Source organism: Apostichopus japonicus, chromosome 6 (assembly GCF_037975245.1).
Source record: "Apostichopus japonicus isolate 1M-3 chromosome 6, ASM3797524v1, whole genome shotgun sequence".
In the NCBI taxonomy this organism is placed as follows: domain Eukaryota; kingdom Metazoa; phylum Echinodermata; class Holothuroidea; order Aspidochirotida; family Stichopodidae; genus Apostichopus; species Apostichopus japonicus.
The window spans coordinates 1,262,796-1,285,947 of NC_092566.1; the positions used below are offsets into that span (position 1 = coordinate 1,262,796).

General features: G+C 35.7%; 1 protein-coding gene across 4 annotated transcripts in view; it reads right to left on the reverse strand.

Annotated features, from left to right (window-relative positions):
- Positions 1-12,813: 12,813 nt before the first annotated feature.
- Positions 12,814-23,152, reverse strand: part of LOC139968601 (sodium/hydrogen exchanger 9B2-like) — a 54,112-nt gene continuing 43,773 nt past the window's right edge. For all 4 annotated transcript variants that reach the window (XR_011793508.1, XM_071972759.1, XM_071972758.1 and 1 more), the window contains one exon: positions 12,814-13,782. The gene's annotated coding sequence lies outside the window, so the exon portion shown is untranslated. The remainder of the gene's footprint in view (positions 13,783-23,152) is intronic.

The window sequence follows — 23,152 nt, forward strand, 5'->3', positions numbered from 1 at the left end:
CAGAAGAAAGTTTATCAAACTAAATAGGTTTACAGAGAGAGAGATAAAGAGCAAAGAAATTATTAGTTATGGTAATCAGGACTAGAACCAGTTATTTCATGAATATACATTTATTAGTTATGGTAATCAGGACTAGAACCAGTTACTTCGTGAATATACATTTATAAGTTATGGTAATCAGGACTAGAACCAGTTACTTTCATGAATATACATTAGTCATGTCCTCTTATCAGTTGCCAAGGACTACCAGGATTAGAGCCAGTTACTTCATGCAAGGGCGTAGGAACTAAATGTGGAGGGGCGGAAGTATCATTCCGCCCCCCCCCCCCCGCTTCGCAAGTCAGAAAACCCCTTTTTCATTTCCAAATGAGAAAAAAAATCTCATTTGGAGCACCAAATTGCATCTAAGGCCTGGTGAAAATACAAAATTAAGTTTACAAAATGGAGTGGGTGTTGAAGTGTGCTATATTGCACCAACTTGCATCTGAGGCTACCTGGAAATGCAACAAATTCCAAAGGGGAGGGGGACACCCCCTCCCCTTAGACCCCTCCCCCAGGCCGGCCATCAGTCTTCAGCCCCCCCCCACTCAAAAGTACCTTCCTACGCCACTGACTTCATGAATATACATTCATTAGTTATGGTAATCAGGACTAGAACCAGTTATTTCATGAATATACATTTAGTCCTGTCCTCTTATCAGTTGCCAAGGACTAGTAACCAGGATTAGAGCCAGTTACTTCATGAATATACATTTATTAGTTATGGTAATCAGGACTAGAACCAAGTTACTTCATGAATATACATTTATTAGTTATGGTAATCAGGACTAGAACCAGTTACTTCATGAATATACATTTAGTCCTGTCCTCTTATCAGTTATCACTAATGATTGGATTGTACAGCAAAACTATTTTCACCTGTTTCTGGTTTATTCATCATTTTGGGGCAATTATTTCCAAAATTTGTGCTGTAATGATGAAGAAGAAATATGCTTTTATCAATTATTAAAGATCCCTGGTAGATAGATGGGACTGTTACAGGAGGAGGGGAAGGGAAGGAGGGGAAGGGGAGGAGGGGGAGTGGATAGGAGGGACATGCATCTCCAGCTTCACACATGTGTCAATTATTTTCCTAGAGTTTACTTTAGAATATTGACTTTTTTGGGTCTGAAAATAACAGGAAATTTATGATGATTTTGTTCCTGCACCTCAGGTCAATGGCTTCAATGGCTTGGAATCTGATCGCATCATTCTAGACTGTCATTAATTTTATTTTCAAATGACTAGGACAGATGTGACCCTTTGGTTTTTATTAAATTGATTAAATGTTGCACCCCGGTGCTCGCGAATTTTAGCAAGTTCATTCTACATGGTAATAATATAAGTGTCTGTTCTTGGTGTCTTTTGCTGTTTGACAGGTAATAATGAAAAACGAGTGATACCTTGGAGAAAATATTTGAATGTGACAATTACCCACAGTGCATCAGTCAGAGATATGCAGTTAAAATTCCAGGTGCAACCCTTGACCTTTACCTATGTTTATTGCCGTGGTAATAATAAAACCTCACATTTTATTTTGTAAGCAGAGATCTTAAGACTTTCAATCCACATAATGTATTGAAATTGAAAATTCATGCTATGGAGTCTAAGTGACCTGCAGCTGACCTTTATTAATTATGAGGGAGATGAAAGAATGAGAGGAATGTGGCATATTAAAAGGAAATACTTTAAAAGAGAGTAAAATATATGTATAATTCAGCATAAATAAATAAAAATCATATTGTGAATAATTGTTGTTAGCTTCATGTTAGAGAAGCAGGTTATTAGTACACAGATGTTGGAGGTGAGGTGTGGGGGGGGGGTGTAAAAGAGATTTTCCATCAACTGCTTGGAAATATTGGAAGGATTTCTCACAGAAAGTATTGTCCCAGTCTTCCTCTGCATTCCTTCTTCTCTACTCCCCTCTACACCTGTCTACCCCTCTACAACTTATCTCCCCTCTACACCCATCTCCCCTCTAATCCCCATCTCCCATCTACTCCCCATCTCCACCTCCACACCCTTTCCCATTGTATCCCTTGTCCACCTTTCCTACTCTATTACCCCTTCTCCCTCCCCACACAATCTCTTTCCCTCTCTATCCCTCCCCCTCCCTCCTCAACTTTCAAGGGCTGTTATGCCACCTAAGTAGAAATCCCTTTCAGTTCCATCTGTAATTTTAAACTTCCGGATGACTTTAACTCCGATGACCTGGTTATTCTAATAACTTAACAGTATGATTACAGTTATAAAGGAAAGTAAGTAGATTATCTCTGACTTGACTGTCGGTAGGGGGGCAGAATAGCAGCTTAGCCATGGTATAGTCTGCATCATGTCTACCAGTGTTCTCAATTGGATGAAATAACACAACTGTCGACATAGAAGTATTTATGTAGTTCTGTACTATATAAATGGTTTATGTCGGTCAAGGAAGGATCAATTCCAATACGAGAGAACTGGACGCAAGGAGTAGAAACACTTTGGCATAGTTCAACTGGACTATGAAATTGTCCATCTCTTTATCATTTAGAATTCATTTTCCAATTTTTCTGCACATTCCTTTTCAGATTTTCTGGATGGTTTACCTGCCAATGTTGCAATTGTGTCTCGATTTAAGAAATGTCAAGAAACTCCACCACTATGCACTATGGGAAGTATATATGAATAATTTAAAGGGTGGGCAGCTTTCCCACTTACATGCAGTAAGTTAGTGTATTTACTTTCCCTGCCACTATTGCCTCTCCCCATGCAGAGGCTGTTCGTACTTCCTCTGCAGGTAACCATGGAGACACCTTATATTATTGCTTTAATTGTTTGTAACACATTTTCCCCAATAAATTTGGCACATGACTCTCAAAGAGCACATGACTAACAAATAAGGCAAACCTGTACATTTGCTTTCTTTGTTTTTGTTTCTTTTTTTGTCCATGCTAACTGCTGTTTATGCAAAATTATTGAAATGTTTATTCAATCTCTATCATCGAGGTAGCAGTACCATGAATCGCTACCCATTATAGAGGAAGAGTCATATAAATGTTATCACCCAGATGGGCCACTGTTGTCAGCACTTCTGTGTAATCTTGATCCTGCTTCTTATAGGCTTCACTGTAAATTAAAATCTCCTGCAACGCACCATCGGTCTTCATATACCTGAATAATCACGGCACCGATAAACACGTTCCAGGCATCAAACTTGCCGTCGTAACAGCGTCTGTTACATTCTTTCACATCAGTGCATATCAAAACCTGCTGAGCTAACAATTTCTACCCTGAAATTTCAACAAGAACCTGCTGCGGCGTAAACTTTCATTTCGCTTCCCCAGGTACTTTGTGGATGTCTCTGATTCGTTCCACCCCCCCCCCCCGCCCCCCTAGCTGAGCTAAAAGAGGGAGTAGAAAGGGATGCAATCTCATATATATGTTATTAAAAATAAATGCATAACAAGAAAAGAAAAAGCAAAGAAACATTTCAAATTGCAGAATAAAATGCTTCTTATTATTATACCTGTTCATCATGCAAAAATGGAGAAAATGCAACAAAACTGTACAGAATTATAATCTGTACTAAGCTGGTTTAGCAATATCCTTCATGTAGGGATAATAATGTCATACTCGGTTACCTCTAAAGTAAACAAGCCTCGATTTGGCATTTACTAGATGAAAATAAAATATTTCTCCAGGCTGTGATCTTCAGCAGATCTCTTTGGAGGATTGTAAAAACAAAAGCCTCCCATAAAATTTCCCATAAAGATTGACAAAATTATGAGGATTTGCTTGTTTGAAATCAATCATTTGAGGAAAATTGGAAAGGAAGTATTTTATTGATCGGGAGTCTGTGCCATGGGGGTGGGGATAGGGTGGTGAGGGAGGTGATAAAATCATAGAGGTAATGCAATCGATATAATTGGTAAATCTACCGGATCTTGGGAACTTAAACAAAACGATACTTTAGGCTCAAACTACAGAGCATTATAACTAATTACACAATTTACATTTAAAGTCTTCAAGACAGTGACATTATAGCCCCACAGTCATCAATTTTAAGTGTCAAGCCTATGATGACAACACATGATGCATACAACTTTGTCATGTTACTATAGATTTAGTTACCTTCTTTAACATAAATTGCCATTAAAACCTCTGCATCTGTCAAAATATATATTTTTTGTTGGCTCATCTCAACATCTGCAACTCAATTGTCTCGCCTCTGCTTGAGATGATTTGAATGAAATTGTTCCTCGATCCTCCAATCCGAATTCTCGAAACGAGATTACCAATAAGGCAATTCAACCCCACAAGGACAAAAATGAAAATGTCCTTGGTAGAGTTTTTCATATCTCTCAAAGTTAAGAGAAGAAAGTTGTGGTGCTAAATATTAACAGGCCAGGCAATGTAAACAATACATGTCCTGTAAGTGCCGATGGACTAATGAATTTTTTCGAAAGTGACCTGGATATTATTTTACTTTTGGAAGAATAATCGTCAATTGCCATCCATTCAGCTGCCCAGGCGATAATCTTACTGATTGTATATTACTTTTAAAGGTCAAGTGATTCTTCATAAACATGTATTGCATAAAGATATTATATAGACCATTATAAGACAGAGAAATGATTTGAAATGCTTATTGTGAGCTACTAGGCTGATGAATGGCTTGGTAGATATGGCTGGATTGGCTTGTAATGTTGGTACCAATTAAAAAGGCAGACTCTATCGATGCAAACTTGGTTTTGATATAAGTCTATATATATATATATATATATATATATATATGTATATATATATATATATATGTGTATATATATATATATGTGTGTATATATATATATATATATATATATATATATATATATATATATATATATATAAATTGAAACGTGGACTAACAACAAACTAAAAGTTCCTAAGACCGTCCATTCCTTATCCTGAAATTAAAGTAATTGATTCCTTATAATCGAGAAGTAAAAATGGATGAACTTTACTATGGAATTAGGTCAATCTTCATTTAAAAAGATTACCTCTGCTGAAAGTCACTTTGTATTAACTGTAATAGATAAAGAAGTTTTAACCCCATGAACCAGGAAAGAATTAAACAAATAGCTTGACAACTGATAAAGGATCACTGAGGTGTATCATAATGTGTAGGTAAAAAACCCTTCTGGGTTACAGCTTACTTGGTACAACTTCCTAATCGGTGCAAGTAAAAAGGACTCTTTAGGAATCATGGCAGGAGATATGTAAATTGAGGCAACTTTTGAATCTGTGGTGAGGGTAAGGGTCAGGGAAAGGGTCCGGGGGTCAGGAAGGGGAATTGGGGTTTCAGTGAAAATGTCTAGATACAAATACTTTCAATCAGTTCCAATCTTGTTTTGAGAAATTCTCGATACTGGTTTACCTTACATATAAAAAAGAAAGATAAAAAAACCCAATTTGAATAAAAGAGCAATTATAAAGCCTTAAGGTTTGAGCTCTCTGGTTGTTACCATGGTAATATTAATCATGTTGGCATGAAGCCAAAGTACACCTCTTCAATAATATAGAGTTTAACCAGACACACGAAAGAAAAGATTTCGATTCCATTGTTACAATTAACAGCTGACATAAAACGAACTGATACCATGCATCTCCTGCAGCTTTTAACGAGATCAGACAATAATGGTCAACTGGTGTATACTCCTGACAGACCAGAGAGTTTGTTTATACACTATCTAATATAGGTTGTATAAACTCTTTAAGACACTAGGATTAAGTTGATAAGCACCATAAAATTGCTAAAACAAACCATGTATCCTGCACAGACAGATATGTTGACAGAGATTGTCTAATGGTCCAATAGGCTGGATAACAGGGGGTCAAGGGGGCACTTGCCCCCCCCCCTACTGTGGAATGGTCCTATTAGATCTGGGGCTGCGCATGACACATTTCCAATTCAATTTTTTTTACCAACATCGGGTGAAAAGCGGGGGAGGTTCAGAGTACAACTCAAATGTAATGCATACAGATCAATGCTTAAGTTTACTCCATGGACAGATGATCGTCTGATAACATCAGGGGATGATCTGATCTGGATCTACTATGAAAGCACCCTAAAAGTTTAGGAGCCAAGAAAAAACTCATAGGACCAGAAAATCACCCATGTAATTTTTTTGGCAGTTTTCCAGATAAACAATTAACTTAGACTTACTTACTTAAACTTAGAGCAATAAAGCTTATTATTTCTGCCAACAGTTTGTTAATGTACTACCAAACAAGACATATATTTTCTAATGTTCGTAATTGCATTATTAATGTGTGTTATATAATTCTGTTCTGATATGATTGGAATAACAAAACATGGACTTAGTAAAGGGACAGATTATTGTACTATTTTGTTAATTCTTTTTTAGGCAAGCAAGAAACAAAACAGAAGAATTTATTCCACATTTTCATATCAGGTAAGGAAAAATTGGAAAAAACCTGATTCTTTCTGATTTAAGTACTATGCAAAAAACAAAAAGATAAAAAAATGCAAAGAAAAGTGGCTTATGAAGTAAATTACGAGACAGTTTAGGGCAGGAGCTACTTTAAATCACTCAGGTGAACACTACACGATAAATCTGAAAAAGGCAAAATAAATCTGAAAAAATAAATTTGTTGTTTTTATTAACAAATTCCCAAGGGCGGCGGAAGCACTTTTAATCTGGGGGGGGGGGGGCACCGACATCAAAGGGCACTTTGCAGAAATTCGATTGGACTGATGCAGCCTTATATTTAGTACCCTTTATAACTATAATTGTATTATCTTATTTGTGTATACACATCACTCCATCAATGCCCCCCCCCCCTCAAGGAAAATATGCATACTAGCACTGCAATATCCAATGTGCAAATTGGGAAACAAGGAACAAGTTTTCTTTTGAGACAAAATGAGGTGAAATCATGCTAATTGCTAATGTAGGAATGTTCCGAATTAGAGTTTTTTTCTTGTTAATATCTTAACAAATTTTTTCCATTCGAAATAGCTTTGAGTTTGACCCACAGAAATTCATTAAAAGTCAGGGGTGTAGCCAGGATTTGCAAAGTTGTATGCATGACTATCTGAGCGGAGCGCCACCATCGGTTGGCGCGGAGCGTATACTAGAAAATTTTTGGTTTTACAAACCCTTCAGATGGCCGGAAACGACCCTTCCCGAGTGTTCATTCTGGTTCCCTGGCCTCTTGCTAACTTGAGACACCTCAATTTTTATGTAGAAAAAGGGCACATTTTTAACCTGGGGAAAAGTGGGGGGGGCACGTGCCCCCTGTGCCCCCCCCGGTTCCACCGCCCTTGCCAATTCCATATAGGCACAGAGTATGCCTATTGTATGCATGGTGGTATTACTACCAGATGGCTGGCGATTGACATCTTTATTATCCTCTGTTTTGTTGATCAAGCTCCATCCAGTGGTCTGTTAATTACGTCCGTCCATCCGTACACTCTATTAACCTAAGTCACCAGTCTATTGGTCAGTCTCAGCCATTCAAAGGTAAGGCAAGATTAATAAACAGAGCTACTCCAGGGCTCATTAACTTTAAGTTTTGGATCAATAAGCATGTTGTCACCGCTATGAATCATTTCAGATTTGATACCCGAGGGAGTTGACTAATTATTACTAGTAACTGGTGACTGCATCATCTGAACTGCACATCAACCATTGACTGCTAAGATTGCTGACTAAAGCAATGATTATTACAAGACTCGGAACAAATCATGATTCATCAGAGATTTTTCACAATTACTCTGCCAGATGGGTCCACTAAATTAATAAACATCTTCCATGACATCAAATTATAATTACTCCAATTCAGGAAAAATAGGACCTGTGCAAACAATGTAAATTATACTAAACATGTGAACTTGTCATTAAATTCTAACTTGTTTGCTAACAGGACAGCAATTAATGAAAAAACGACAAGGTAATACAGTATGTTATGTACTATTCATGAGTGATAGCCTCATTTATAGGAGGGGAGGGGAAGGATGGGGCAGGGGAGGGGAAGAATTGGGCAGGGGAGGGGAAGAATGGGAAGGGAAGGATCGGGGAAGTGAGCTTATGGAAAATGGGTACAAATTATGAAAGGTATGTCTTAACTGTTATGACATTACATATGTGACCACAATTGATCTTTTTAACATGTTACAAAGGAAAATTTTTGGTGATAACATTTACTTCCCACATTTAACCTTTATGGTGGCCTGGTTTAAAGGTGAATGGCTTAGACGATTGAAAATAAAAATCTGTTGTAAATAAAGTTATTAACTTGGCAGAGATAATAACAACTTATTCTAAGTGTAGGTTGTGTGTTTGAAAAGCACTAAACAAGTTTGTTCTGCATTGTCTCTTTTGTTAAGACAGTGACACTGAATCAAATGACACCAGAGGTACCCATTGTGGTAAGGTTTCCCTAAATGATTACTTGTGTATGCAGCATTTGGAAAGAAGCTCCAATAGGTAACTCAATTTCAAAGAAAACCCATCATATAGTGATTTACTATAAAATTGTGTAATTGCCAGTTACCTGCATGGTAAAAGAACAAGTAACTTTATAGTCGACTAACCCCCCAATGCAAGAATTTTTGTAACCGACTTTGTTTTTTTTCAAATTCGAAAGGTTTGTTTTCTTTGGAGTAAATAACGTACTACCATCATGAACAGAGATGTACCCCATGAAATCTAGAAGAAAAAAACAACTGTATCTGTGCTGATGTAAGAAAAGTAATTTCACAATTTTAGAGTCAAAACAGTGTATATTCTGCACTTGAATAATTGACTGCTTACACAACGCTTACGTACAAAACTCTCGACGTAATGAAGCCCTACATATAGAAGAAGTTTGAATGCCCTCGAGCGCAATCATTAATCAATGTTTCACTCAAAGTTTTCTCATTTGGGCTAGTGAATTATTTACAGGTTACTGAATATATCATGACTGTATGCATTACCACCAGATGGAATGCAAATATGTAAATATTTTGAAACCTCATGGTGGCGTGTCGATGCTAGGTTTGGAAAGCAACATGCAATTTCTGGGATGTGGACTAACAAGTACAAAAAATGCATCATAATATTTACTGATATTTAATCATAAAATTTCATTTGCTCTCCAAACTCAGATTGGCAAATTGCACGAGGCCTCGATATATTTACTTGTAAATACAATCCATCTAGTTTTACTGAGTGAGAATAATGACTGTCTGCTATATAATAATAGTTTACGATACAAAACAGTAACATTGTGAGCACAACAGTCCTCATGGATTCTCTGTACTGTTAAAGTCTGTTGCGAAGATCTCTACGATAAATGTCAATTATATACCACAACTTCCTCACATATTTTGGGTTATTTTAATGTAAATTAACTTGTGATGATCTGTGAGATAGCTAAGTGTACAAACCATCACTGAGATTGTTACTTGTTAGTTAACATCAAAGTAAACTATGGTTGATATGTTGCAATATGTGTCCTACCATACTCATGGATTCTTATAAGTCTGTGATGATCTTTGCAATACATGCTGTACTGTCCTTACAAAGTTGTTAGTCCAAATGTATGTTGTAGCGGCCTTGGTTATACAATCTATATCTGTTGTTACTCGTTAATAGCTCATAGAAAATAATCCAGCTGTAATACCCTTTTATATCATACTCTTAGTTATTTGTAAGTCTGTTAAGATCTCCCCAGTACATGTCATACCGTCCTTCTAAATTCTAAGTTATTTATAAGTCTGTTGCATTGGGCTCTCCAGAACATATCAAACCGTCCTACTAGATTCTTAGTTATTTTAAAGTCTGTTACAATGATCTCTCCAGTACATGTCATACCGTCCTTCTAGATTCTTAGTTATTTTAAAGTCTGTTACAATGATCTCTCCGGTACAAGTCATACCGTCCTTCTAGATTCTTAGTTATTTTAAAGTCTGTTACAATGATCTCTCCAGTACATGTCATACCGTCCTTCTAGATTTTTAGTTATTTGTAAGTCTGTTATGATGGTCTCTCCAGTACATGTCATACCGTCCTTCTAGATTTTTAGTTATTTGTAAGTCTGTTATGATGGTCTCTCCAGTACATGTCATACCGTCCTTCTAGATTTTTAGTTATTTGTAAGTCTGTTACGATGGTCTCTCCAGAACATGTCATACCGTCCTTCTATATTCTTAGTTATTTTTAAGTCTGTTTTGATGGTCTCTCCAGAACATGTCATGCCGTCCTTCTATATTCTTAGTTCTTTAAAAGTCTGTTACAATGGTCTCTCCAGAACATGTCATACTGTCCTTTTGGGTTTTATAGTTCACTGTTTTAAATATAACTCTCATAGATTGTTGGTTTAATAGGGTATACTTCTTAATCACCCACAATTTCAACCCTTCTTGACCATTTAAACTATAATCTTTCCTATAAGGTAATATCCACAGCTTAGTTGGTCTCTACTGAAATAATATTTCATCATCATCAGAGGTAAAAAGTGGTCAGGACAAACAAATTTGACCGACTTCAAAACATGAAAACCATTTACCGACGATGTTCCCACAGTTAAATTAATTAACCGGACACTCTCATCAAACAGCTGTGTGGAAGACTGACGTGTTTCAACGATTTACAAACAAATCAATATTAACGAGCAGGTCCTGTAAGTTCCGATATACGTAAATCTACCAAAACTGATGAAAATCAATAACTATAGTACAAATAAATTCACGACCTCCTGGGTCAGGGGAAAGTGCAAATCAAAGTTGGAGTGTTACTTGTTTCAAGGAAAGTTACAATCATCAGTTAAAGTGTTCAAATATTGTTTCAAACTGTTGTCATGTTGAGCATGTTGTCCTGGACCGCTTAAAGGCATTGAAGACTCGCCCCAAACCGCGTGCCGCGCTCTGAAAAAGTTAACTTTCCGTTGCTTGCAAGTGAAGTTTTCTGCTTGTCGCTACAAAATGCAGACAGTAATGAAACGTGATACCTTGTTATCTTAAGCTGGACCTGAGATGTCCATCACTGTATCGTTTGTACACTGTGCTGTGGGTATTGACCGCAGCTATATGTACTGACTGTACACTAGTGTCTAATTACCGAAGGTAGCAAGCTGTGTGCGTATTTCGGGATCGATGGTGGTGTGTAACACTTCTATTACACCTCACTCGAAACTAGGTCACATTACCAGCATTAGAAAATTCTTTTTGTGCGAGTCTTCAGACTCTTTAAAGCAGCCAATCTATCTAACATGACTGTTACAAAGCCATCTTCACTACTTGTACAAGGATATGCTAATAAGGCATTTTTGATGTATTCAAATGAGGGTCCATCTGCTATGCAGTGGTGGTTGATGCCCTATAATATAACCTATGGCTTTTTGCATTCATTAAATATGCTTCAAGTTGGCAGATCCCATTTCTAGTATGGGTAAATTTATTACTCAACTTAACTTCATTAAAAAATATATATTTAAAAAAAAACATATAATGTTTTAAGGTTTGTGCAAAATATAGGTGAATTTCTTGGTATTTTTGTTATTGTTGTACTTTTCAGGTCTGGAATCTCAGGATTCACATCAAGACAGAGAGGTATACCACAATTATGGAAGATCCCATTCTAGTATGGGTAAATAAATACAACACTAATCTTAACAAATATTGTTGTAGTTTAAAAGACTATATATATGCATGAATACTTGGCTTGACTGTTAAGTAAAGGCAAAACTAAAATTTCCATAGTTGTGTTCAAATCAGTCTGAAATTTTTGGTATTGTTGTTGTTGTTATTGTTATAGATAGGGATTCCCACTAGATAAAGAAAGAGCAAAAGATCTCCATATCTGACTTACAGGCTAGTAAATGTGAACTTTCACAAATAAAGAGCAAGTAATTTCAATGCATTCAGCATTTGATGACTTTCAGTGATACAGTTTAGTTATAAACTTCACATGAAGATCAATTTACTTGAGTCTTTTATCAGTCTTCAAAAGAAGCGAAATAGGTTTTCATCCTTCACCCGTTAATCTTTATAAACTGTAATAAAATAAACTTCATTATCAGAACACAGAAAGCACATTACAAATGACGAAATGAAGAAAAAATAAATATAATAATTTGAGAATATTCATATTAATGATGTATACTTTATTAACTTCTTAAAAAAATAGGCTGAATTAAAATAAAAAACTTTTACCACCTTAAAAAAGTACAAATAATCTTAAAAATATAGAACAATTTAGATTCATGAAAGATAATTGGAACAAACTAAAATCCATGATAATTTATTAACTCTAGTGTGAAAAAAAAGTTTGTTACAGACCTGCTGACATGTACCAGTATGATATATGATATGAATTAATCTCTATTATGAAATAATGGGCAGTACCCCTTCAATCAAAATCATTTCGAAAATATTTTTCTGATATCACTAAAACAATAACTGCATGTATTGCTATTAATTTCTTTTTGACCACTGCAGAAAACAATCAGGTTTTTTATTCACTAAGTTGAAAAATGTAATAGCAAGTAATCAGAATCATTCATTGGTGTGACTTGAGAAGGTACAATAATTACAAGGTAATCAGAATTTCATGTCTGTGTACCTCAATTGACCTTTGACCTCCACAGAAACCAATCATAGACTGTTGTTTCCATGACAACACACAGACAGATCTTTACAAATCACTGACTTGATTTAAAACTGAAAGCAAACCAATTAAATCTTGTCCCACTCAATTATTTTCTGAACAGAATTGTTATGTGATTTGTTTGCATATTTAGTCCCTGTGCATATTAAGTCCCTGTGCATATTTAGTATAATACCCTGTGAATTAAAAGTCGGGCTATTTACAAAAGTTAAAGTAAGATAGAAGGATTTGATCTCTCATTTGAGGAAGGATTGAGCGTAAAGAGGGCAATGTCTTATGTGCTTGATGGGAAGAGTGCAAGTATTTCAGTTCTTAAAAAGTGTGCCGGCCATATATTTTACACATAGTTTTTATATTTTAGGTATAATTTATTTGTTAGGCAATGCTAAACGTCGAGGATATTAAAAATTATATTTTTTTTCAAATTATTAAAAACCATACAAAACTCATAAATTTACAATATTAGAATTATTTTTAACATTTGTTAAAGTGGATTGATCACAGAGGTGTCAGAGAGGGGTTAGAGAAGGAGCTGACTGGGCTATACCACTAACTGTTTAAAGATTGTTTACTTCACTAACACCCCCCTTCCCCCACCCATTTAAGGGATCACCAAGACTATACAAGTTGCAGTTCCTATTACTATAAACTTCAGAAATTATGAACTGTCACACTTTTATTAAGACATCTCCACATCAGCCCTCTCTTAGCCCCTAAGGTTTCACAAGTCTCTACATAAGCCGTCATGATAAAAATACCTGTTGCCATGTTCTTTGGCTAAATTTGTCTGTTTTCTCCCTCAAAACCCAGACATATAAAAACACTCTTCATTTAGTTCTCTAAATTGCACACAGTGTAAAAAAATTAGGAAGAAAATTTCCATCCCCCAATCTGATTGGCTCATAAACATGTTGTTTTTCCAATGGCTTAATTGCGATTGGCTGTGTCTAATTCATCTCAGTTGCTACACGCGGTAGTTTTTCCGTACGTTGTCGTTAATCTCGCCGCACGTCGTCGCCCCGTGCTAAAAATACCGTCAACAAAGGTGTTCTTCGTCGGGAGAAGACAGAGCTTCTACATCCAGACAAGTCCAACCTGCCTCTCTCTCCTGTTGCAAAAGAGAAGAAGAAGAAAAAAGATGCTGAAGAACGGGAAGATGAATAAATGTGCCCAATTTCCTGAGAGGGTCGGAATAATTAAATGATGTACTCCGAGCCAGTCCTGTTCTTTGGTCTAAGCAAATGTGTTAATTGCGATGACAGCATCGTACCGAGACAACGGTGTCGGGTAAATTGGCTCCCCCGGGAAGCTTGCAGCCGAGGTCTAATTATGAAAATTGCAATATGAAAATTATTTCTGGGCCATCGAGACCACTGGATATTTCAGAAGCGGAGTTAAGATGGCGCTTAAGAGGTTCCATAGCACCCATTTTTTAGACAAACACAATAAATGTCAAGAAGTATGAAATATACAAATGTATAGCAATATGCCTCAATGCTGATGGTAATCTATCCCCGAGATGGAAAAAGACAAGCCCTCTCTAAAAGGCTAATCAATCAATTATTGATCAGATGTCATCTTAATTTTTTTTTTTTTTTTTAATGAGACAGCTTGTCCTGGGTTAAATCTACATTCTCCAAATATATCTTACTGAATCAACTTTTTATCAGCCATAATTTTGTCTTTTTCAAAAGTTAGCTGCCATATATCTGTGCGTTTATTCAGTAACTTTTGTCACTTTTCTGAGAATTTTGCTATAAATATGGTATCAGACAAACATATCGCCATAGCAACATTATGAGATTCTGATTTTCGTTGCAATACCCATTGATGAACTTCTCCCACCACGTAAGCCTACAATATCGAAGTTACCATTTATCTTCCAGATTCTAAATTTAGTCTGATCAGTTCCCCTTTTCTATTTATCCTTTCTTCCTTCCTGTCAGTGTTATCTGGTGCAAGAGGGATACACTAGGGTTATCCCCTCAAACTCTGTGACCATTTATCACACTTGATTACTAGTTCTTCGCAGAAAAAAGGAAACCTGATCATTAATCGAGTTCAAATAATTTACTTTGAGAGCTCAGAAACTCACAAAAGGGGGTAGCCCATATTTGGTTAGAATTAAATAAATTCTCACATGGGGGAATTTTTTTTAAAGTCTCCTCAACCAAGCAAAGGAAATTGGCAGGAAGTTCAGAAAGGTATTAAAAGTGATCAGTTTCTGGAAATCTATCCTCCCCTCCCCCCCCCCCCCAAAAAAAACTTGACCCACTCTCAAATCCTGTCTTTACTGTCAAATGACGAAAGAGACAAATCATATTCTGAAAAGAACTACATGCCAAGAACAATCCTCACAGTTCCAGAGAACACCAAAATCAGAGAATAACAACTGCAACAATTCAAAGAGGGATTTCCCAGATTAATGTTACCAATATAGATTTACAAATATATACAACAACCAATGCAGCAAGAAGGTGCTTATTAACAAGTTAATACTTCTAAGAATGCATCCAAACTTTCATAAAGTTATCAAAATTCATTGAAACTATAATGTGTTGCAAAAGCAGGTCTGTGTAGCATAAATTGTGAAATTACAAATGTGTATTAAATTATAAGTGACAGAATCTTTTCATTCACATAGAGGTTCTAAAGGTGTTTAAACTATTTCCACACAAAAAAAAAAAAAAAAAAATACCTTATTTTGAGGGCCATTCCATTCTTGGCATATTTGGTGTCAAAATCAATTTGACCAAATTGGTCATGCAGATATTGATTCATAGAATTCATTTAAAATAATAAAAAAAAACAATAAAAACAGAAACAGGAGGGAGAGGGGAGATATAAAGAGACAGATAAATAAATAAGTGAACATTTATGACCAAACTATCATGGCAAGGGAGAGGGGAATTCAACCAAACCAACCCAAACTATGGGTTTAGACCATAAGAAAGATATATGGATGGGGACTTTTTGGAAAGCATCTTTGCAAAAGAAAGAAACATTAGTATTTAACTTGCTATTGTGTGAACGGCCTGAGAACGCTTCCTGATAAAACATTGTGAATTTCAGATCCTTACTAGGAATTACACTTTGTTTGTGTAGGAGTAACTATTGCTGCGATGCTGTTATGATTGTATGTGTGTGCACTCATGCTATTAATAGGTCTATCCCAAGAATTAGGTTTCATACCAAGATAAATATGTGAACACTAATGACCAAACCATCATGGCAAGGTAGAGGGGAATTCAACCAAGCAAACCCAAACTTAGGGTTAAAGTCTCAATGTGTGTTTGCCAAATTTTAAAATCGACCTTCCAGCTTACTTCCCTAAAAGCTCAGTGAAAATAACACCTTTATATGCAGTTTTCATATTTATAATCATTATTTTTTTATTGAGTGATCTGTCATTAAACATTTTGAACTGAATATAATTTGCCAGATTTTTTAACGAGTCCGTAGGTTCTACAAACTTCAATCAAAATTTGCAAGCCCTGTCCAACAGATCATGCGCCAATCAAATCTCTCTGTTTTGTTTATGACCATTAGGCCTGTGTGCTAGCCTGTGTTATGTCCATTCTCTTGAATAGTATATATCTTTCTTTCCGGTCTTACCGAAGTAGCTTGCAAAATTGTGTCATTTCCTTCCATTGCAAGGAATAAAGAGGTGTTTTCAGACATTGTCTCCGTGAAATTGGGTAAAGAAAGTGTACGATATGAGTATATATACATTACATTTGTGTAATGAATATGCTGATATGGGCGGTCGCGGTGATTTTACGGTAAATCGTTCGCGCCATAATTGCAACAAAATTTTTTTTTCTTTCTTTCAATTGTGACATTTTTTCTCCATTAAACCCACCTGGTCAGAGTGCATTTAGAATAAGAAACATTGAATCTGCTTCAGAAGTTTGTTTTCCGAAATCCATCAGCAAACACGTATTGAGACTTTTAGACCATAAGGAAGACATATGGATGTCAACTTTCTTGAAAGCATCTTTGAAAAAGAAAGAAATATTGGTATTTAACTTGCTATTGTTTGAATGGCCTGAGAACGCTTCCTGCTACAACATTGTGTATTTCAGATACTTACTTGGAATAACACTTTGTTTGTGTAGGAGTAACTATTGCGATGCTGTTATGATAGTATGTGTGTGCACTCATGCTATTAATAAGTCCATCCCAAGAATTAGGTTTTGTACCAAGGACTGTCGATCACAAAAGACTGTAAGTGTTATTTCCTGGTAAGATTCTGGGAAGATCACAAATATATAACTCAAAATTGACTTTGGTACAAAGAGAGGAAAAGCAAGAATTTGGTCAAAAGATTGAGTGTGGAGGTGTGGGAAGGATGGAGGTGTGGGGGAGGGGAGGGAGAGATTTTGGTGCAAAAGTCTTGTATAACAGAATTTCTAGGAACAGGACTATAGCAATTGTGGTTTGTGTTGAATTTGTCTTTACCTGTTGCTGTCATACTTTATCAATAAAATGTCTACCCTTGTCTATTATCTACGATAACAGACAAGCTTAGGACAAAAGTGAAATCTGCTGTTACCTGAGATGCATTTGCAAAATATCACAACATCTGCTAAAATTCATATATTCCTGAAACAAAATCATATGTGGATGCAGTTTGGGCCAAAAGATACAGAATTTATGCCGTAATTTTGTTCAACAATCAACTTCAACCATAAGAAGATCTTTTCTTAATTTCCTTCATTCTTGGTATTTAAAAAATAGTCTAAGGTTGATATGCTTTGGGAAGTTGCTGGCATCAGAAACAAGAAACTTGTAGTAACACACTTGTACTAATATGTTGAATTTATCCCTACCTGGTGCTACCACATTTAAATGCTGACTGCAAAAAGTAAGTTACAATGAAAAAATATACTGTTTTTACTTTGATGCACAAACAATTTCATTCAGGAACAATGAATTTAGTCGTCAGCTTGATTCAAAGCTTGTATATGAAGATATAAAACATTTAATTACTATAGTGATTACTACTTAAAACCAGTTTATCAGTCTAGATAATTAGAAGCAAGCAGATGATTGAAGCCACAGAGATGTCTTGTAGATATATATTACATACACAGATATAACATACATATATAAAACATACATATACAGTATATAACAAACACAGATATATATACAGTATATATTTATTTATATATATATATATATTTATTACATATATATATATACATATATATATATATATATATATATACAGAAATATTTTGGGGACGAATTGGGAGTGTTTTCGCTTTTCTCGGGACGAGGAGTGATATAGGACACACGCACCCATCACCTCTAATCCCCTCCTACATCTATGACATATGTTTCAAAACAAAACTTACTTAAATTTTGAAAGATATGAGAAATGGAGGCAATTATATATCTGAGCAATTTTAGCAATTTACTCAAAAGATAATATATTCGTTCCCTAAAATTACTCGTCAAAATTTCTTACATTTCTGCTTTACGGTTACTCCAAGCATTTACTCCCAGTATACCATAGTAATTACCAGTTTTTCTAATAAAAGAGTTTAGCAGCAAACAAGGGTATGTTTCCCTGGGATATGATGTCTGCTGCAGCTATTTGCATTTTCAGAAAAAGTGTCTATCCGTGTGAGATAAGATCGAAAGCTTTAAGTAGAAACATTTATAAGACTTCAGCGCATGCATACAAGTATATTAAAATTATGAGGAAGTTTTTTGTCCCCACATTTTATTTGAAATACATTAAGCCAGTTGTTAATGCATTGTAGAAATTCTTGGACGACACAAGACACTCTACAAAAAAAAAAAACCAAATCTTGGTAAAATAAGCAAGCAGAGAGGAAAACATACAAGAACATTAAGCTGAGACCAGCTTGTCAAGTTTTAGTCAATTTAGCATCAATAGAAAGCTTTGTGTGTGGTGGAAGGGGTAAGATGTGGGGGAGGGGATGTGTGGGAGGGGATGGGTGGGAGGAAATGGGTGGAGTTAGCGATGTATCACCACAGTTACCAGGAAAGGGGGAGAGGCAAAGGTCTTTCACTAAAACTTTAAACGTTAAGTAAATTGTGTTATATATTTACACATTTATGAAATCAACATTGTAGGAGAATGAGGTGGAAAGAGCAATTCCTCTCAAAGTTCTCCACTCCCATCTGGCAAAGAAAGGAAAAGATCATTTTGGGGGAAAATAATGATTGTGATCTTTTTTAACCTAGCAAATTTATTTGCATATATACGTTCAATGCAGGGTGACTGTGAAACTGGGAACTAAGATAGAAAACAGGTAAAAAGTATGAGGTTGAAAACTATAAGACCTCAAAGTACACATTCAGTATGTTGGGCAAATAGTACCTTTCATTGAGTCAATTATGCAACGGTTCATCTAGCCGTAAAGTATAAACAGTGCTAACTTATCTCATTCTTTATAGACCGGTGATTAGAATCGAGATACTTTAACCGTAACGTCTAAACAGCTTTGCATTTACTTGGGAGATATATACAAACACATAGGACTTTATGGTTGATTGTAATGACATTGTAAACATTACTAGTTTGAAGAGAATAATAAAAACAGCTCTATCTATGTACACATCAGTGTTAAAAGTATTAAAGGTGTTGTAAACAGAAAGATAGGGTATAAGTTGTTACTATTTATCTGCTTCTGCACTGTCCTGTGTTGTTGTGAGTTGTGAGCTGAGGGGATTCAAAACTAAAAAGGAATGTAAAGGTGATGGGGATGACCTGGGTAGCAAGTGCTAGATAAAGGGGATAAAGGAGGGTGGGGGAGGGGGGAGGAAGGTGAAAGGAAGAATAGATGTGAGCTTATTCTGTAATGTTATTACTGAATGTATATAATATCATTGTGATGTAGCCACTCTATTCATGGTCTCCACCAAATACACAAAACCTTCATCTTCAGTTATCCTATCTGACCCTTTTCCGCCTCCCCCTCCCCCATTACTTCCCAGGCATTCGTTGACTAATTTTGTAGACGATGAAAAATTAATCCATACCAAAAGAAAAATTCAAAAAACGTAATCATCACCCGTAAGTATATACAAAGAATAACGTAAAAGTACCTATGCACAATATTCTCCAAACAATTTTTTTTTTAAATTTATTTAAAATTATGTTTATTGTAAAATTACATCGACAACTACGGAAAGTAAATTGCTACCAATATATTCAGGTCCTAATTCTCATTAGGATTTATCCTCAAATATGCAGGTTTTAAGGTCAAAATGTAAATTTTGAATTTTCTTTACACAATAACATCAACGAACAACTTGTATCCCGGTTTAGAATTAAACATCATAACAACGAGCAAGTGGAACTCTAAATAGGCAAAAATTATCTCGTTACCATAGTAACAGAATGGATGAGTATATCTTTAACAGCTAAAGTGAGGACTGTTAAGAAAGGGGAGTACTTTGTGGTTTAGGAGACAATTAGGTAAAGGCCAAATAGAGGTAAACCAATGGAAGATCAGGAGCAATAAAGATCAGTCCTCAGTCGACAGTAAACATCTCAATTAGCTGTGAAATTCAAAAACTGAAGTAAATTGTCTTTGGCAGCCATCTTCTCCACTAACTGTACACACGCTGTTACTGTAAGAGTACACTTGATTACAACAACAAAATGCATAACGGTTCAGATCAAGGAAATTAAAGGTAGATCGAGCTTCCCCATACATGACTTGGGAGAATCTATCCCCCTTCCTTTATCTTCCCTACCTCCATTATTCATCCTCTCCTCTAGTTCTTCTATACTCCCCCCCTTCATCCTTCATCTTTTCCCGCCTATTTATTATGATCTTGTAATTCTTCCCCCTTTCTGATCCTCTCTCCTAGCTCCCTACCCTGTACTCTTTCCATGGAAAATTTATTCAATACAGTAATGATTTTTGTGACCAAATCTTAAAAACAAAAAAATGATTTTTGTGACCAAATCTTAATAATACAAAAAAAATGTTGAAACTTTAATGTAGATGTCAATCAAATATGTTAAATATGTTTTGTACTTTTTTCCCCACAAAAAATGTGATATCAATTTCTTCTAATATTTGTAATGACCCGCTTTAATATTTTGGTGACTCTTAACAGAGTCAAGATTCCTGGTTTGAATAACAATAACAATAACATTAATCATAATAATGATGATGGTGATGATAGCCCCGAATCAGAGAAGAAGTAGCTACTCTAGGCACTAAACAATACAAGTCAACCACAATCAAAGGAACAAGTAATTAAATTAATCTTTAGGTATATGGGTAAGGATCTGTCCAATTTAAGCTATATAATTGCCATAATCATTCCTTTTTCTATTTATTTTACACCCCACCCCCATCTCACACCCCCAAACCTGACATTTTTGCATGTAAATCATTCTACATTTCCATTTTTCTTCATAATTTTGATAAATATGTTACAGTTCTTTACATTCCTTGAATATGGCAAGCTCTAGGTCATGAATTTTACATTCTAGTCAGATTTTGTATAATACCATGAAAAATCAATTCATATTCTCCTACAGCCTTAGGATGGTTACCTTCTTTTGCCCCACCTAATCTGTCATCACACCCTAAGTTTGAACTGGACACTACTTAAGAGTGGGGGGGGGGGGGGAGAGGGGCAGAGAGACCTTTTTGAAACATTAAGTAGGACACTAAATGTCTTGCTAAATGCTAAGGTCATAAATGACCCCAGATTGGGTTCCAGTGGGTCACAGGGCCAAAGAAAGCGCTATAATTTAATCACTGTTGCTGAAGGTTCCTAGGTCAAGCAGAACAGAGGCTTTGTTGACAAAATATGTCAACTAATATGTCTGCTACAAATCTTTCAGTGAAGTACAACTAAGTTTTTGTTCAGACCGTTTGAACACTACCAAAAGGAAACTACTTCAATATATTACGTGGGAAAGAAACGAAATATTGGAAATTTAACTACAATCCATGCAGGTTTTATTTTGTTTTTGTTAGTTCCTTCTTCGCCTTAAAATAATCAGAAGGCGGTCGATAATTTCCAGAAAATAAAGCCAGACAGTTGGTTTCGATACTGTTAAATATGATTGGTCTGATTAAACAAGAGGTTAAACTATTTTACTAATTAATAAAAAGATGGAAGAGATATGAAATAAGTAATTTTTTGGTGGTTGTATGCAGTTATTCTATCAATTAATCACTAAAAATTCATTAATAATAAATGAGCATTTCTTTTGGTGTGACAAAAAGGACAAGTAACTAAATATTTCTTTCGTCACAGGAGTCATAATAACCTTTGTGCAATGAAAATCAAGGCAATAAGGTGTTTATTACTATCTGTTTTAGGCTTTAACAATATTTGTCTTATTGTACTTATAGTTTCTCATACTTATTTATATATCATTATTGACTATGATTTAATCTTTTGTGTATTCTTTGTTTACAACTATTTTATTATTTACATATTTCTAGATTTGGTTTTGGACTATAAGCTTTGTTATGTTGTGGCTTTAGGCTTTTACATTTTATGCCTTATTGGTTCTTTACATTTAATATTTAGGTTTTTGTTACTATTAATATTACTATTACTATTTTTAGGTTTTACATTTGTAAAGGGCTTTGAGCAGCTTTGCTATATAAATATTACTTATTATTATTATAAATTGGTTAATCAAGGGCTTGTGATCAATCATCAAAGGTGACCCAATTTCATGTCAGCTGAGCAAAACTGTCCTCAAGGTTGTCAAGAACAACCACTTCATGGCCCCTGACACCATGAAGGGGAGGAAGGATGGGTGCATGGACGGACAGGGAGAGGGAGAGGGACGGGTGAATAATATCCCTGATAACATTCATGGCAATGATCTTCATGAGAGCATGGTGCTGCCAAAGGGGCAATTTCAATACCAGTCAACATTTGTCTGACTCCAGGCCTCACCCCTGTCACTTCAACCTCCAATCTCAAACCTGTATGTGGGTCCATGCAGTTTCTTAACACAGAGAGTGCACTCAGAATTATATTAACCCTTATAAACAAGTAAAATTTCTGTTCAGGAAATTCCAAGTTGTTAATGGTTATATAGCACACCATTTTTTTTTTTTTAAATAAACGTGACCCTCGTCAGGTGTGTATTGTCATCATGTATGACCAGTCTACATGATCTAACATTACCATGAACATGCATTAGTAGCAATCAGAATTAATGATTGAAACCAAAAATTGATTCTTCGGACTAAAAGACTGCAAACATCGCCGTTTTAACATTTGCTCACTGTATTTGTTACTGCAACACTTTCACTAGATTCATATATTCCATGATATGTGTATTGGTTTGTTTATATCATGGGCGTCAGCAGGTTTCAGAAAGTGAGGGGGACACTATACTATCTAAGCGGAGCGCCACCATTGGTTGGCGCGTAGCGTACCAGAAAATTTTGGGTACATAAGACCCCCTAGATCGCAGGAGACGGCCTTCCTGAGTCGTTTTTAGT